Below are 19,582 nucleotides of genomic sequence, written 5' to 3' on the forward strand. Positions count from 1 at the left end.
TTTAGCATACTAAATTTTCCTTTCTCTAAAAGAACAATTTCATACACAATATGTACACAAAAGGAAAACCAAAAAACTCCAGTTCATGACAAGTATATAGTTTGGTAGATAGAAAGACTCTTATGACATGGATCATAAAATAATTTGTGGAAATATATGTATGTTTGTCCTTAAGTAGGTTAAACGTCTTTGCTCGGAGAAAATTAGAAGTACATAAGAAAAATTTCAAGGGTTCTACATTCAACGGCTGCAAAAACTTCAGGTAGTACATGATATACATGGCATAAGTTTCTTTCAGATTTATCACATACCCATAAATGCAAGCCAACCCAAACAGTGCCTTGCATGCATATACTGCAAGAGAGCATTAACCATGTGAGCGCATATAAATCAAGCTTGCCCGAACAAAACAGAAGGAAATCACTCGTAGAGAAATCAGATAACCATATGAAGTTATTAACTTCCACCTTCTCATCATTCAAATGCACCCTCTAGGAGCAGCAGTGGATAAACTGAATCGTTGCACGCTAGTAACTAAAATAACCCCACAAACTACAATAAAAAACTGAATCCATGATAAGAAAAATCTAAACTGAATACCTTGTAGACCATGCCACATATGCTCAAAATAGATAAACGGATCAACGTGACAGTAGGTTAATATATTAGGGCAAAAATGAAGTGGGTATATGGGGTAGAGCAATCAACGTGCTGGGTCAATAACTGCAGGGAGTCAATCGCGGAGGAGGCGGCTGACCGGTGAACATTTATGATATTTTCTAGGCCACAAAAAGTGTCTGGGACCAATTAAGTCATTCCCAAAAACAAATATGAGGCGAACCTGATGGATCATCACCCCAATTTTTGCCACCACGTTGTATGTGATCCCCTAATTCGAGTGTGGTGGATTGGTGCAGACATTCCTCCAAGCCAACAAAAACTGCATTCAGTTTCAGTAAGGAGATACATGATTAAAGGAGTATCAAACACCCACCTCTATGTTTCAAGTAGAGGAAACAATTCCTTGGAGCTAGTGGTGCGTAAAAAATATTTTCTATATATTATAACTTGTACATGATGTTTCCTGTCTCCAAACATTTATTGGCATGATCAACATAGCATAGCTATCAAGGATCAAGTATTTGCAATGTAAGCGGCAAAATTCCACGAAGCTACGAAGCATTCAGTGAATTTGCATTGATTCTGAAGAGATAGTGAATTTGAATTTCTGCAACCTGCCAAATTTAACTATTTAAGAATGAGGTCACAATCAAAAAAATGTTGTGCTGGTCAACCAAAAAGATTAATCATAGGATTGTGAGTCTATAGTGCAAAATTGGAAATAATAAGCAGTACACATCCCAATTTCAAATTCCTAGCAATGCTTTTCATGTAACATTTTCATAGAGTACATATGAGCCCATAAAGACATCTTACCATATGTCATGATTATTAACTATGAACAAGAAACTAAAACCAACCTTCTGACAAATACGGCATCGCCGCATTACAAACGATGGCCGAGCTAAAATTAAAAACATGAGAAAGTAAAAAATACATGTATGCTATTGGTAGTACCATCAATCCAGAACAAGATCATAATTTTTTTTCAAAAATATATATGGCCACAAAGAAAAAGAAAATGGTGAATGCTCTATAGAACACGAAACATATGCTCAAAATAAAGATCCGAGCTAACAAGAGATGGGCTGAATAGATCAAGGGAAAATCAGTTACACTCTTTGTTAGTGATATGGATATGTCTTAGTATATTGTTTTGTTAATTATTTGCAGGCCTATATATTTGCATGGAGTCCATGTCCGGCTTCTGACGGCATGTAAGTAGGCCAAATGAAATTGTCATGTGGAATGCAATGTATACAACTCACATGCATGCACATTGTATCCTTTCCCTTACCAGATTCTAAACTGGACTAAAGCATTAATAAGAATTCCTCTAGCTTACATTACTTTGGGCAATGGAGAGGGTTGTAGGTCGCTTCCTGTTGTATTCCATTATCTTCTCATCAGACACTTGGGCATCCCAATTTTGACCCCAATTCAGTTGTTCTCGCAGATTTTCACCTAGGGCATTTGCATCCCCATGATTAGGCGTGATTGTCAGGTCCTTAAATGGAGAACATTCTTCTGATCGTAATGGAGATGCAGGTGGATGATGATTATTCATCTGTGTGAAGGTAAATCCATGGGGAAGTGAAGAAATCAGTACACGCACATAATTGAGCATAAATACTCGCTCCTTATTGATGATGATTACTTATGAGAAAGGATATGGGTTTCCTTGGCGCTCCAATTGGTGAGGGATTTGTTGCAGAAAGAGCTCCATGGGCATGTCGTGGGAGGCATGGAGGGCCGTCGGCGACATGCGCGGGTAGGCGTGGAGCGGACGCGCGCTGGGGGCGGCCGGGCGCGGGGGCGCGCAAGGCGGCGTTTGGGACGGGGACTGGCGGGGGAGCAGGGGCGGCCGGACGGGCGCGGACGCCGGGGGAGGCCGGGCGCGGCGGGCACTGTGGGAGGAGTGTTGGCTGTGGTAGAGGAGCAAGCGCGGACGGGGAGCAGGGGCGACCGAGCGTGGAGCCAGGAGCGGGGCGGAGGGGCGGCTGGGCGCGTCGGATGCAGCGGGGCAGAGGAGGATTAAGCGGAGGGCGTGGGTTGCTGCGTGGAGGAAAGTTAGTGGTTTAACCGTACACTAACCGCGTGGTTGATGCTAAACATTAAACATTGAGATGATTTTGATCGTCAGATCTCTCCATTAGACGATTGAGATGTATTGGTTTTCCGCCCTCTCATGCTTTTATAGGGGTAGTAGATGCTTAATTTGCTTCTCATGTGTTGTCCCTTCTGTTGCCAGGACGAAATGCTTCTCGGAATTCTTAAAGAGGAAGACAATGGAGCCATGATGTTGTTGTGCAACAGGCTATGTTTTCTGTAATACCATTTGTCTTGGCTGTGTATCTTACTTTGTGTGTGCTGGGATACTCAAAAAGCTATCTCTGTAATTTAAATCTGTGTTATGTTGTCTGGCGTGTGTAACCTTATTTTGTGTGTGCTGGGATACTCAAAAAGATATCTGTCTAATTTAAATCTGTGTTATGTTGTATGGCGTGTGTAATCTTATTTTGTGTGTGCTGGGATATTCAAAAAGATATCTGTTTAATTTAAATCTGTGGTGTATTCTTCACTGAACTTTACTTGTAGTACAGTTTCAGGTCTAAAAAGGTTAAACGACCTAATAATACATAATGGATCGGACATGGGCTTTGGCCCAGTAAAATAAATGTGTATACAGTTTTATGGGCCGGCCTTAATGGGCTTGGCTTGCCATAAATTGTAGACCCACCAACTCTCGAAGCTCTAGCCATTAGAGAAGCCTTGGCACTGGCGGATGATCTATATTTGAGGCGGGTTGAAGTTGCATCGGATTGCAAAGTGGTCGTGGAAGACTTACAGAAGGACACTCTTGCGAGCTACGGTGCAATTGTACATGAAATAATAGCCCACTCTTCAGTTTTTGAGTTCTGTAATTTTAAACATGAGTCTAGGAGCTCCAATTATGAAGCTCACAACTTAGCGAGGCATGCATTATCTCTCGGTGGTGGCCGCCGTGTCTGGTTAGGCCATCCCGGGAACCTACCTTCCGTCCCTGTAAACATTGTGACGAATTAATAAAGCCTCGTGACGTTGCCTAAAAAAAAACTACCAATGCCACGTCAGATCTGGTGGCCACGTGGCTGATGCCACATCAGATCCTATGTGGATGAGGCACACATGTATTGACCAAAAAATTTGTCATTAAAAACTATGACCTATAATTTTTTGTCTTAAAAACTACAACCAAAACTTAGAAAAGGTCATGTTTGTTTGTTCTTGACGGCCAACTGTTGACCTACTCAGTTTGGTCAAAAAAAGGTCATACCTTGAAAACAACGACGATTTATTGACCAAAATGGTGGGTCACTATCGACCGTATTTCTTATAGTGAACAATTTTGGTAACAATACGTATAGAGGAAATTTTAATCCTAGGCCTTATCCTAGTAATCCCTATAATAATTATGGTAATTCCTACAACAATTCTTATGTAAATTATAATAAGATGCCCTCTGATTTTGAATCTGATATTAAAGAATTTATTACTTCGCAAAAGAATTTTAATGCTATGATTGAAGAAAAATTGCTTAAGATTGATGATTTGGCTAGGAACGTTGATAGAATTGCTCTTGATGTTAATTCTTTGAACCTTAGATCTATTCCACCTAAGCATGATATCAATGAGTCTCTCAAAGCCATGAGAATTTCCATTGATGAGTGCAAAGAAAGAACCGCTAGGATGCGTGCTAAGAAAGATGCCTTTATAAGAGCGTGTTCTTCTAGTTGCTACGAAAATAAAGGTGAAGATCTAAAAGTTATTGATGTGTTCCCTATTAAATCTTTGTTTTGCAATATGAATCTTGATAATGATGGGACTGAATATGATCCACATTTACCTAGAAGGCGTTCCAAGAATTCGAAATATGCTGATCTTGATGCTAAATTTGATAAAAGTGGGATTGAAGAAAGTAAAACCCTAGATGTTGCTAAACCCACTATTATGGATTTCAAGGAATTTAACTATGAAAATTGCTCTTTGATTGATTGTATTTCCTTGTTACAATCCGTACTAAATTCTCCTTATGCTTATAGTCAAAATAAAGCGTTTACTAAACATATCGTTGATGCCTTGATGCAATCTTATGAAGAAAAACTTGAATTGGAAGTTTCTATCCCTAGAAAACTTTATGATGAGTGGGAACCAACTATTAAAATTAAAATTAAAGATCATGAATGCTATGCTTTATGTGATTTGGGTGCTAGTGTTTCCACGATTCCAAAGACTTTGTGTGATTTGTTAGGTTTCCGTGATTTTGATGATTGCTCTCTAAACTTGCACCTTGCGGATTCCACTATTAAGAAACCTATGGGAAGAATTAATGATGTTCTTATTGTTGCAAATAGGAATTATGTGCGAATATATTTTATTTTTCTTGACATAAATTGCAATCCTTCATGTCCTATTATTCTTAGTAGACCTTTCCTTAGAACGATTGGTGCAAGTATTGATATGAAGGAAGGAAACATTATATTCCAATTTCCATTAAGGATAGGCATGGAACACTTTCCTAGAAAGAAAATTAAATTACCTTATGAATTTATTATGAGATGCACTTATGGATTTCCTACCAAAGATGACAATACCTAGATCTATTCTTGCTTGTTATGCCTAGCTAGGGCGTTAAACGGTAGCGCTTGTTGGAGGCAACCCAATTTTATTTTTATTCCTTACTTTTTGCTCCTGTTTAGTAATAAATAGTTTATCTAGCCTCTGTTTTGGTTGTGTTTTTTGTGTTTAATTAGTGTTTGTGCCAAGTAGAACCGTTGGGAAGACTTGGGGAAAGTCTTGCTGAACTTGCTGTAAAAAAACAGAAACTTTAGCGCTCACGAGAACTGCTGTCATTTTTATTTGGAGAGTGATATTTAGTTAATTCTTTTTGCAGATGATTAATAGATAAAGTCCTCACGTCCAGCAATTTATTTTGGAATTTTTGGGGTTCCAGATCTTGCGCTAGCTACAGATTACTGCAGACTATTCTGTTTTTGACAGATTCTGTTTTTCGTGTGTTGTTTGCTTATTTTGATGAATCTATGGCTAGTAAAATAGTTTATAAACCATAGAGAAGTTGGAATACATTAGGTATAACACCAATATAAATAAAGGATGAATTCATTACAGTACCTTGAAGTGGTCTTTTATTTTCTTTCGCTAACGGAACTCACGAGATTTTCTACTTTAAGTTTTGTGTTGTGAAGTTGTCAAGTTTTGGGTAAAGATTTGATGGATTATGGAACAAGGAGTGGCAAGAGCCTAAGCTTGGGGATGCCCATGAAACCCCCAAGATAATCTAAGGACATCTAAAATCCAAAGCTTGGGGATGCCCCGGAAGGCATCCCCTCTTTCGTCTACTTCTATCGGTAACTTTACTTGGAGCTATATTTTTATTTACCACATGATATGTGTTTTGTTTGGAGCGTCTTGTATGATTTGAGTCTTTGCTTGTTAGTTTACCACAATCATCCTTGCTGTACACACCTTTTGAGAGAGCCATACATGATTTGGAATTTGTTAGAATACTCTATGTGCTTCGCTTATATCTTTTGAGTTGTATAATTTTGCTCTAGTACTTCACTTAAATGTTTTAGAGCACGGAGGTGGATTTGTTTTATAGAAACTATTGATCTCTCATGCTTCACTTAGATTATTTTGAGAGTCTTAATAGCATGGTAATTTGCTTAAAATCTTAATATGCTTGGTATACAAGATTAATAATAAAACTTTCTTATGAGTGTGTTGAATACTATGATAAGTTTGATACTTGATAATTGTTTTGAGATATAGAGATGGTGATATTAAAGTCATGCTAGTTGAGTAGTTCTAAATTTGAGAAATACTTGTGTTGAAGCTTGTGATTCCCGTAGCATGCACGTGTGGTGAACCGTTATGTGATTCGGAGCATGATATATTTATTGATTGTCTTCCTTATGAGTGGCGGTCGGGAACGAGCGATGGTCTTTTCCTACCAATCTATCCCCCTAGGAGCATGCGCGTAATACTTTGCTTTGATAACTTGTAGATTTTTGCAATAAGTACATGAGTTTCTTATGACTAATGTTGAGTCCATGGATTATACGCACTCTCACCCTTCCACCTTTGCTAGCCTCTCTAACACCGCGCACCTTTCGCTGGTATCATACACCCACCATACACCTTCCTCAAAACAGCCACCATACCTACATACTATGGCATTTCCATAGCCATTCCGAGATATATTGCCATGCAACTTTCCACCGTTCCGTTTATTATGACACATCCCATCATTGTCATATTGCTTAGCATGATCATGTAGTTGACATCGTATTTGTGGCAAAGCTACCATTCATAATTCTTTCATACATGTCACTCATGCATCATTGCATATCCCGGTACACCGCCGGAGGCATTCACATAGAGTCATATTTTGTTCTAAGTATCGAGTTGTAAGAAAAATAAAAGTGTGATGATCATCATTATTAGAGCATTGTCCCAGTGAGGAAAGGATGATGGAGACTATGATTCCCCCACAAGTCGGGATGAGACTCCGGATGAAAAATAAATAAAAGAAGCCAAAGAAGCCCAAATAAAAAAAGAGAAAGAAAAGAGGCCATAAAAAAGAGAAAAGGCCCAAATTAAAAAAATGAGAGTAAAAGAGAGAAGGGACAATGTTACTATCCTTTTACCACACTTGTGCTTCAAAGTAGCACCATGATCTTCATAGTAGAGAGTCTCTCATGTTATCACTTTCATATACTAGTGGGAATCTTTCATTATGGAACTTGGCTTGTATATTTCAATGATGGGCTTCCTCAAATTGCCCTAGGTCTTCATGAGCAAGCAAGTTTGATGCACACCCACTTAGTTTTTTTAGCTTTCATATACTTATAGCTCTAGTGCATCCGTTGCATGGCAATCCCTACTCACTCACATTGATATCTATTGATGGGCATCTCCATAGCCCGTTGATACGCCTAGTTGATGTGAGACTATCTTCCCCTTTTTGTCTTCTTCACAACCGCCATTCTATTCCACCTATAGTGCTATATCCATGGCTCACGCTCATGTATTGCGTGAAAATTGAAAAAGTTTTGAGAATGTCAAAAGTATGAAACAATTGCTTGGCTTGTCATCGGGGTTGTGCATGATTTAAATATTTTGTGTGGTGAAGATAGAGCATAGCCAGACTATATGATTTTGTAGGGATAACTTTCTTTAGCCATGTTATTTTGAGAAGACATAATTGCTTTGTTAGTATGCTTGAAGTATTATTATTTTTATGTCAATATGAACTTTTGTCTTGAATCTTTCGGATCTGAATATTCATACCACAATTAAGAAGAATTACATTAAAATTATGCCAAGTAGCACTCCACATCAAAAATTCTGTTTTTATCATTTACCTACTCGAGGACGAGCAGGAATTAAGCTTGGGGATGCTTGATACGTCTCCAACGTATCTATAATTTTTGATTGCTCCATGCTATATTATCTACTGTTTTGGACATTATTGGGCTTTATTTTATATTATTTTTGGGACTAACCTATTAACCGGAGGCCCATCCCAGAATTGCTGTTTTTTGCCTGTTTTAGGGTTTCGAAGAAAAGGAATATCAAACGGAGTCCAAACGGAATGAAACCTTCGGGAACGTGATTTTTAGGAAGATTATGATCCGGGGGACTTGGACCCTACGTCACGAAAGAAAACAGGAGGGCACGAGGTAGGGGGCGCGCCCTCCACCCTCGTCGCCCCCCTGTTGCTCCACCGACGTACTCCTTCCTCCTATATATACCTACGTACCCCCAAACGATCAGATACGGAGCCAAAACCCTAATTCCACCACCGTAACTTTCTGTATCCACGAGATCCTATCTTGGGGTCTGTTCCGGAGCTCCGCCGAAGGGGGCATCGATCACGGAGGGCTTCTACACCAACACCATAGCCTCTCCGATGAAGTGTGAGTAGTTTACCTCAGACCTACAGGTCCATAGTTAGTAGCTAGATGGCTTCTTCTCTCTTTTTGGATCTCAATACAATGTTCCTCCCCTCTCTTGTGGAGATCTATTCGATGTAATCTTCTTTTTGCGGTGTGTTTGTTGAGATCGATGAATTCTGGGTTTATGATCAAGTCTATCTATGAATAATATTTGAATCTTCTCTGAATTCTTTTATGCATGATTGGTTATCTTTGCAAGTCTCTTCGAATTATCAGTTTGGTTTGGCCTACTAGATTGATCTTTCTTGCAATGGGAGAAGTGCTTAGCTTTGGGTTCAATCTTGCGGTGTCCTTTCTCGGTGACAGTAAGGGTAGCAAGGCACGTATTGTATTGTTGCCATCTAGGATAACAAGATGGGGTTTCTTCATATTGCATGAGTCTATCCCTCTACATCATGTCATCTTGCTTAAGGCGTTACTCTGTTTTTAACTTAATACTCTAGATGCATGCTGGATAGCGGTCGATGAGTGGAGTAATAGTAGTAGATACAGGCAGGAGTCGGTTTACTTGTCTCGGACGTGATGCCTATATACATGATCATACCTAGATATTCTCATAACTATGCTCAATTCTGTCAATTGCTCAACAGTAATTTGTTCACCCACCATAGAATACTTATGCTCTCGAGAGAAGCCACTAGTGAAACCTATGGCCCCGGGTCTATCTTTATCATATTAATCTCCTAATACTTAGTTATTTCCTTTGCTATTTACTTTGCCTTTATTTTACTTTGCATCTTTATCATAAAAATACCAAAAATATTATCTTATCATATCTATCAGATCTCACTCTCGTAAGTGGCCCTATAGGGATTGACAACCCCTATTTGCGTTGGTTGCGAGGATTTATTTGTTTTGTGCAGGTGCGAGGGACTCGCGCGTAGCCTCCTACTGGATTGATACCTTGGTTCTCAAAAACTGAGGGAAATACTTACGCTACTTTGCTGCATCATCCCTTCCTCTTCGGGGAAAACCAACGCAGTGCTAAAAGAGGTAGCAGCAGCCTATTCATAAGCATGGACAAAACCACACCAGGCTGAGCTCCAAAAAAATTCTCGGCATGGAACCGGAGCAGAACTATCCCCTGGAAGCTCGAGTTCTACCCCAGCAAGAACGGACCCATCCTCCGTGATTTCACACAGATAGGAAAGCGCCGGCAAAGCACACCGAGCCACCACGGCTTCCAAAATGGGTATAACAGTTGAAATAAGAGCACACATCCTGCTCACACGTAATGGAAGTCAAAAGGAAAAACTGAAAAATAACACGACCCCCGGGGCAGACCTGGAACAACGAGATTATCAGTACATCAACAGCCATGACAACATGCATAGACAAACAAATATACCTGAACCCACAAGTAATGCACACGCAATGGAAAAGGAGAGCAAACCTTCAGGAGCAGTAGCAGGCCACAGATTCAGAAACAAAGCAGTTTTCCCAACCTGCAAAACAAACATAGAAAAAACCATTAGAACACAACAAGTCACGGAGCACATCTATACTCCATCAAAGGTAGTAAACAAGTATAGAGCAACATGATGACACATCTACACTCCATCAAAGGTAGTAAACACGACAGCATTCTTCTTTTAACCAAAGGAAACAACATCACTCAGGATGCCAAAACACCATCCACTATATATATATATCAGCTTTTATCGCTGAGCAATCTAACCGTAGACATGAAAGAAGCGAAGGACCATCAATTAAGCTCACACACCGTGTTTTTTCAGGCAAAGTAACAGACAGAAGAAGTATAAACCTTCAGGGTCACTGCAGAGGCAGCAAGCAAGCAAAACGGACTAAGAACAACACTTTCTCAGACCTAATCTTTCGGGCTATCCCTAAGCAGCGCATCTCTTGATAATCTAGAAAAAGAGACAAAGAGGCAAAAGAGCAGCATATTACCAGAACGACGAAGCCGAACCAGAACAACAACGAGCAAACGAACACGGACGAACAGCCACAAACCTGAGAACAAAGCAAAACACAATTTGTACTCATATTAGTCGCCGACGAACAACACGAAGCATGCACAGATAACGGAACGCAAAAATGCCAAAGCAGAGCACATGATAGCAGGCAACCATCCTATCAAGCAGCACCCAAGCATTTCAACAAACACCTCAAAGGCATATGCCCACACAGAGGCAGAAGAGGCGAGCACTAACCTGGACAACAAGAATGGAATGACGCACGCTTGCACGCAAGAGCCAACGGGAAAAACCGGCAGCAAACTGCGCACCAATGAAGCAAACACAAACAAAGCTGGTCAGTAATCAAGAAAAAGGAGCGGCAGAAAGGAACAAGGAAAGGATAAGAGGATGAACCTCAAGCAACACCACCCATGGAGCAACGGGCGTCCATGGCGACAACCGCAGTGCAAGCTGTTTGAACTGGACGAACCTAGGCGAACAGGAGAAGACGCGGCGGTGTGGAAGCATGGACAAAAGCGAGCGGACGAAGCGAGCATGGAGAAAATGAGGGACAGAACAAGCGGGAAAGGGAAAACTGGAGACAAAATACCCCCCGGCCACAGCGATGGCACGGGCAACCCTCACAGAGACTCATGGGAACCCACCACACATGCATTGACACGCGGCCTGGCTTTCGGGCCCAGGGGTCCCAGAGCCCACCGTCATAGACTGCAATGAACTCACAGAGGGCACCCACCAGACTAGGCACCACCAATGCACACACTGGTCACGCATGCCCACGCGGCAGCGCACACACGTCCATCGCCCCCCCTCGCCCACGCGTGGGGCACACTAACAAGCCACCAGCGAGCGTACAAACGAACACATGCACAGGAATACACGAACGAGCAACAGAACGGTGGCCCCGTCCCAGCGCCCGCCCCACAGTCAGCGGCACGCGGCAGAGCACACGAGCGCCCGAGCAAATCCTGTCCAACCACCAATCTGGGCAGAGCAAGCACCCACCCTGCCCAGGCGCGGACAAATGGACGACGGGTCAAAGCAAACGCAGGCAAACACTCTAGCCCACTGGCGCGCGAGGCCAGCGAACGCGGGACCCAAGCAGCAGCCAGCAGCGCCGGCATGGAAGACGGTAATGGACGACATGGGGATAAAAGAAGCGGCAGTACAGCCCGGAAACGACGTGGCATGACACTGCCGTTCGCCCACGAGACAAGCGAGGCGAGACCGCTCGCCCACTCTCCATGCGCCGCTCGCCCATCCACTATCGACATGACCAAATCATGAGGTCAGCCATGGCAATCCAGACAAAACGAACAACGCGCACACGGGAAAGACATACCAAGAAGCCGACGCGCGGGACCATGCGGCAGGCAGGCCCACCTACAACCGCACCACCAGTGAGCGAGAGGGAAAACAAGGGGCAGCACAAAACCCGCGCCCACGCAGCAACCACGACGCGCGCTTCGCGTGCACGCGGCGCGACAGGAGCGGCTGCCCCGAGCACCGAAGAAACCAACACCCAGCCAATTCGACCCAGCGCCAGGCCCATGCGTCATCCCTGGCCAGGATCTACCGCACGGTTAAAACTACAGTGGTCAATTTCAGCGAAGATCCGACGGACAGGACACAAAAAAGACTCCATTGACCATGATCTAACGACCATCGAAGGAAGCGGTCTGGGGAGCCCTGTCCATGCGAGTTGCCCAGCCTCATTATTTTTTTAAATGTCATGTTGCCAATATGCTTAATTGGCATTGCATGAGGCTGGATAATACTATCTATAATACCCTCACTACAGGAAGAAAACTAGAAATACTACGGTGAAGGATTCAATACAAGTTGGGAGATCTCCTCCTGCCTCCAGCCCCCCTCATCCAATCCTAACCTAGTTGTCACAACCCTCTCCCCTATCACCTATAGGCCCTTTCCTGTCGTCGCTTCAGGTCGTTGTCGACCAAGGCCATGCAACAACCAAGGACGGCGATGGCGAGGAAACCTCTCCTGACTCCATTTTCCGTTGCCTTTGGTCTCAAGATGGTGTCCCGGTCGTTCCTCCAGTTACTGGTGGTAGTCATGGCTTCGGCCTCCTATGGTGGCACCCTAATTTGACCGACGATCGCAACTCATCCATCCACCTTATCCTCTAGGCCGTCACCGGACGGATCGAGGTTCTACCTGCCGATGGATCTGGTTTTCCAACACCTTCTTGGACGTTTATTGTTCGATGCCCTCTCGCCCCTCCCACTCGGTTGTCTCGGTCCAGATCCGGTCGACCCATTGCTGGATTGTGTATCCTACTCTGCACCCCACTCATTTATCACCTCGGCATCTTGCTCTCTGACACCGGAGATGGTCATTGTTCGTTCAGGACATGCACATTGCTCTCCCCAGTCCCTGTTGTCTACCACCTCCTTTGTCGCATTGATCCCTCCCTGTTGGGTCTCCCCTCTTATGCTCGAGTTGGTGGTGGCCGGTTAGGTTTTGTAGGGTGCTTGCTGTGTGGAGTCTCTATGGTTGCCTTCTCATGACTGACGCATTGCTTGTGCACGATCTTCTTCAGACGCTACTCAAAGAATTACAAGTTGAAGCACCTCCAACAACAAAATTGCTTGAGAAACGTATCTACCCCATAGAAATACATACCTACGACCTCCATATGGAGGTAGAAACACTTAACACAAAATCTCACAAAAACAAGATGGTTTGCGGACAACACTATAATAAATTTTGCAGCTAGAGGTGAATTAGTTGGCTAGTCCCATGGGATAAAGCATGCCGCCACTTGCATCCCTACCCATATCTCCTCTCTCTCCATATCTTCACCCTTCCCCTCCCCTTCATGCACAATGCAACAACTGCCCTAGAACTCCCCTCCCCCTTTCAACATTTGAAATAGATCTAGACATGTCATACTACACGTGCGTCAGTGAGGACATGGTCATGATGTTGCTTGATAACCCACAAGTATAGGGGTTCGCAACCGTTTTCGAGGGTAGAGTATTCAACCCAAATTTATTGATTCGACGCAAGGGGAGCCAAAGAATATTCACAAGTATTAGCAGCTAAGTTGTCAATTCAACCGCACCTGGAAACTTAATATCTGCAGCAAAGTGTTTAGTAGGAAAGTAATATGATAGTAGTGGTAACGATAGCAAAAGTAACGGTAGCAAAAGTAATGTTTTTGGTATTTTGTAGTGATGATAACAATAGCAACGGAAAAGTAAATAAGCGAAGAACAATATATGGAAAGCTCGTAGGCAATGGATCAGTGATGGAGAATTATGTCGGATGTGGTTCATCATGTAACATTCATAACATAGGGTGATACAGAACTAGCTCCAATTCATCAATGTAATGTAGGCATGTATTCCGAACATAGTCATACGTGCTTATGAAAAAGAACTTGCATGGCATCTTTTGTCCTACCCTCCTGTGGCAGCAGGGTCCTAATGGAAACTAAGGGATATTTAGGCCTCCTTTTAATAGAGTACTAGACCAAAGCATTAACACATAGTGAATACATGAACTCCTCAAACTACGGTCATCACCGGGAATGGTCCCGATTATTGTCACTTCGGGGTTGCCGGATCATAACACATAGTAGGTGACTATAGACTTGCAAGATAGGATCAAGAACTCACATATATTCATGAAAACATAATAGGTTCAGATCTGAAATCATGGCACTCGGGCCCTAGTGACAAGCATTAAGCATAGCAAAGTCATAGAAACATCAATCTCAGAACATAGTGGACACTACGGATCAAACCCTAACAAAACTAACTCGATTATATGATAAATCTCATCCAACTCATCACCGTCCAGCAAGCCTACGATGGTATTACTCACGCACAGCGGTGAGCATCATGAAATTGGTGATGGAGGATGGTTGATGATGACGACGGTGACGGATTCCCCTCTCCGAAGCCCCGAACGGACTCCAGATCAGCCCTCCCGAGAGAGTTTAGGGCTTGGCGGCGGCTCCGTATTGTAAAACACGATGAATCTTTTTTCTCTGATTTTTTTCTCCCCGAACACGAATATAGGGAGTTGGAGTTGAGGTCGGTGGAGCTCCAGGGGGCCCACGAGGCAGGGGGCGCGCCCCCACCCTCATGGCTAGGGTGTGGGCCCCCTGGCCTTGATTCTTTGCCAGTATTTTTTATTATTTCCAAAAATAATCTCTGTGGAGTTTCAAGTCATTCCGAGAACTTTTTTTTCTGCACATAAATAACATGATGGCAATTATGCTGAAAACAGCGTCAGTCCGGGTTAGTTCCATTCAAATCATGCAAATTAGAGTCCAAAACAAGGGCAAAAGTGTTTGGAAAAGTAGATACGACGGAGACGTATCAACTCCCCCAAGCTTAAACCTTTGCTTGTCCTCAAGCAATTCAGTTGATAAACTGAAAGTGATAAAGAAAAACTTTTGCAAACTCTGTTTTCTCTTGTTGTTGTAAATATGTAAAGCCAACATTTAAGTTTTCAGCAAAGATTATGAACTAACCATATTCCCAATAACATTTAGGTCTCAACTTTACTCATATCAATGGCATAATCAACTAGCGAGCGATAATAATAAATCTCAGATGACAACACTTTCTCAAAACAATCATGATATGATATAACAAGATGGTATCTCGCTAGCCCTTTCCGAGACCGCAAAACATAAATGCAGAGCACCTTTAAAGATCAAGGACTGACTAGACATTGTAATTCATGGTAAAAGAGATCCAGTCAAGTCATACTCAATGTAAACTAACAGTAATGAATGCAAATGACAGTGGTGCTCTCCAACTGGTGCTTTTTAATAAGAGGGTGATGACTCAACATAAAAGTAAATAGATAGGCCCTTCGCAGAGGGAAGCAGGGATTTGTGGAGGTGCCAGAGCTCGATTTTGAAATAGATATGAATAATATTTTGAGTGGCATACTATCATTGTCAACATAACAACCAAGAGATGGCGATATCTTCCATGCTACACACATTATAGGCGGTTCCCAAACAGAATGGTAAGGTTTATACTCCCCCTCCACCAACAAGCATCAATCCATGGCTTGCTCGAAACAATGAGTTCCTCCAACTAACAACAGTCCCGAGGGAGTTTTGTTTGCAGTTATTTTGATTTGATTTGCATAAAGCATGGGACTGGGCATCCCGGTGACCAGCCATCTTCTCGTGAGTGAGGAGCGAAGTCCACTCCTCTTGAGAATAACCCGCCTAACATGGAAGATACAGACAACCCTAGTTGATACATGGGCTATTCGAGCATACAAAACAGAATGTTTATTTGAAGGTTTAGAGATTGGCACATACAAATTTACTTGGAACGACAGGTAGATACCGTATATAGGTAGGTGTCGGTGTCAAAACCGGCGGATCTCGGGTGGGGGGTCCCGAACTGTGCGTCTAAGGCGGATGGTAACAGGAGGCAGGGGACACGATGTTTACCTAGGTTCGGGCCCTCTCGATGGAGGTAAAACCCTACGTCCTGCTTGATTGATCTTGATGATATGAGTATTACAAGAGTTGATCTACCACGAGATCGTAGAGGCTAAACCCTAGAAGCTAGCCTATGGTATGATTGTCTGTTGTTCTACGGACTAAACCCTCCGGTTTATATAGACACTGGAGGGGGCTAGGGTTACACAGAGTCGGTTACAAGGGAGGAGATCTACATATCCGTATTGCCAAACTTGCCTTCCACGCCAAGGAAAGTCCCATCCGGACATGGGATGAAGTCTTCAATCTTGTATCTTCATAGTCCAACAGTCCGACCAAAGGATATAGTCCGGTTGTCCAGAGACCCCCCTAATCCAGGACTCCCTCAGTAGCCCCTGAACCAGACTTCAATGACGATGAGTCCGGCGCGCAGTTTTGTCTTCGGCATTGCAAGGCGGGTTCCTCCTCCGAATACTCCATAGAAGATTTTGAACACAAGGATAGTGTCCGGCTCTGCAAAACAAGTTCCACATACCACCGTAGAGAGAATAATATTTCCACCAATCTAATCTGCTGACACGTTTGACAGCATGACATCATGCCACGGCCCTGTCATTATCCGAACCATTTTTTCTCAACCAGCTACTGCACACATCGCGAGGTGGTTTTCTTGGCACGTCTTGTCGAAGCAGAGATCGTGTCCCCTTATCACGGGATTCTCATCAATACGGACGTGGGTAACCCAACCGTGTCATCAATTACGACGCTTGGGGAATAAGCGATTTTATCAGGCATGTGGGGAGGCGCGTCGCCTCTTCCACCCATTTTACCCACGCCTTTTACCTCCTTGCTTATCCATTCTTACGCACTCAAGCTCCAGCGCCCAAGTTCGCGTCTTTCTTCTCAAACCACTCCAAACATGTCCGGAGCAGGAGGCAAGTGGATGGTCTCCTCCGTCACGGAGGAGCACATCGCAAAGTTACGGGAAGCCGGATATCTGGCCGCGGATATCGGGCACCGGCTGCCAGATGCGGGGCAGATCATCCCTATGCCCGAACCCCATGAGAGGGTTATTTTTCTTACCCACTTCGTCCGCGGACTGGGATTTTCCCTCCACCCATTTGTCCGTGGGCTCATGTTCTACTACGGGCTGGACTTCCATGATCTGGCCCCCAATTTCATCCTCAACATCTCGGTGTTTATCGTCGTGTGCGAGGCCTTCCTCCGCATCAAGCCCCACTTCGGCTTGTGGCTGAAGACCTTCAACGTGAAACCGAAGGTGGTGGTAGGCCAGCGAGCGGAGTGCGGAGGCGCCATGGTGGGAAAAATGCCCAACGTTACCTGGCTCGAAGGCTCCTATGTGGAGACCGTGAAGGGGTGGCAATCGGGGTGGTTCTACATCACCGAGCCGCGCGACACCAACTGGGTGGCGGCCCCCAAATTTCGATCCGGAATCCCCACGCGGCTCACCTCCTGGAAAGAGAAGGGCCTATCTTGGGGTTCTCCGGTAGAGCTGACTGGACTCCAAACCTGCATCAGGAACATGATGAGTAAGAAAATCAAGCTCGTCAACGTGGTCCAGGTCATGCTCTTCCGCCGGATCCTCCCGTGTCAATGACAGGCATTAAATTTGTGGGAGTTCGACCCGGCCAAGCACCAGACGCTGCGAGAGCTCTTTGACACGACGCACAAGGACGTCTGGAAGGTGTTGTTCAAGGGCGCCGAGGTACCTCCTCCCCTTACCGAGGACCGCGGACTCAGCGCAAAGCGCAATGCCAATCCGGTAAGTTTTCATATCTCACGGGATATTTATTTGCCCCAGTTTAATCATATGCGGGATCTAAGCTTCCACGCCATTAACAGGACTGGGTAAAGACAGTGGAGCAGCTTGATTGCCCAGCCCCCCTACCTGAAGATCCCGCAGATGCTCTCCTAACGGAGATGCTGGCTCCGGCACCTTACGAGGTGCCGACGAAGAAGACCAAGAAGAAGGCCCCGGGGACCCGAAAGGGTCTTCGGCGCAAGGTTATATCGGACTCATCGTCCGATGACTCCGACGCGCACTCCTCCCACGAAAACAAGGAGGATGAGGAGGAAAGTTCTCCCCCCCAGCCGAGGGAGACAAGAAAAGGAAGGCCGACCCAACCGGGGAGTCCGAAGGGTCCAAGAAGGGAAGGACCCTCCTTCCGGACTGCTCCACGACGGCCGCCTACAGCGGCGACGAGTGGTTACCCAGGGAGAAGCCCCTGGCGAAGTCGTAAGTATCCGGACACCATAGTAATTCATGGTATGTTTTATTGCATTGTTTCTCATTACGCCGCATATGATTATGTAGTCTGTCCCGAGCTCATCTCGACATAGATTCGTCGGACGGTTCATTGGACTCGTCGGATATGAATAGTGATTCACTTCCGACCGCCTCCACCCCTTGCCCTACGGACAACGTCGAGGTGTTGTCCCAAAAGGCACCAAGCTGAGGGGAGGTAGTCCTGGGGGCGCCTCGAGGCAACCTTTCGGACCCTAGGCGCAAAGGGAGCAAGACTCCCACGGGCTCCAAATTTGGCCCCCAGCCGAATACTGCCCCGGAACCTTCGGTGGTTCCCGGACTCTGATCAGGTGTATCCCCTTGGTGTTAGGTCGGCTTTGTGGATCTGCCTGTTGTACGCCCCTCTTGGCGTGTACATTGGGTGTTCATGGTGCAGTGATTGTCTTGGCTATGTTCCGTGTTTACTCTAGGTTTTGGAGGTTTGTGTTCTTTCTTTTCGTGTTCGTCTGTTCCATCGTTTTTCTATCGATACGAGCCACCCTACTTCCGGTGTATATATTTATGTGTGTGTGTGTCTGTGCTCGTTTATTTTTCGGCGAAGCGTTCTTAGGTCTGTGTCTGCTTAAGCGGGTGTGTCTATTTGCCGGCGCTTTGTGTCGCGCAGCTCTTTATTAGAGTTCGCTGTTTAATTCTGAGTGGGATGTCTCGATTTCGCAATATAAGTGATGGATTTTTTATCCGAGATGTATCTTGAGATAAGGTCCGGCGCTTCTCATTTCTTGTTTGATTGCTTTAATCTTTGATGTTTTTCGAATGAGGGTTTTGTTGGGGCTGATCATCGCAGCAGTCGGGAAGGGACAGCTGCGTATAATTGTAGAGGCGCGCTACCATGGGTGGCTCTGGTGAGTTCTGGGTAGTACTTATGCTCGTGATGTGGTGCTACTGAAGGTGTAGCGTTGTGTGGCGTCGGTCGTGCCCTGTTGTCGCCGGTACAGTGCGTTTTTGGGTGTATCTTTGCGCTGTACGCGGACTCGTCGGGATGCGTTTGCAGACTGGCGCTTCGGTATCCTCTCTCGTTTTGGGTGCTCTTGCTCTCTCTCTCTTCGCTCTCGCGCTCGGTTATTCCTCTCTGCGCTATACGATGTCGTTATATGATTTTGTGCTAGCGTTCCTGGATTTGGGTTTGTATCTTTGGAGGGAGCGGGGGCTCGGCGTACGTCATTTTGTGTATGTGGTCCTGTATTATATTGATATAGTTAGTTCGTCATTGTCGGGGTATTTGAAGAGTTTT

At 44.5% G+C, this 19,582-nt stretch overlaps 1 long non-coding RNA gene across 1 annotated transcript; it reads left to right on the forward strand.

The window, feature by feature from the left end:
- Positions 1-20: 20 nt before the first annotated feature.
- On the forward strand, positions 21-3,120 carry LOC125536667. Its single transcript, XR_007295165.1, has 2 exons — positions 21-2,198; positions 2,873-3,120. It is a non-coding gene; the product is annotated as an uncharacterized LOC125536667 (long non-coding RNA).
- The last annotated feature ends 16,462 nt before the right edge of the window (positions 3,121-19,582 follow it).

This window comes from Triticum urartu, chromosome 2 (assembly GCF_003073215.2).
Source record: "Triticum urartu cultivar G1812 chromosome 2, Tu2.1, whole genome shotgun sequence".
Lineage (NCBI taxonomy): Eukaryota > Viridiplantae > Streptophyta > Magnoliopsida > Poales > Poaceae > Triticum > Triticum urartu.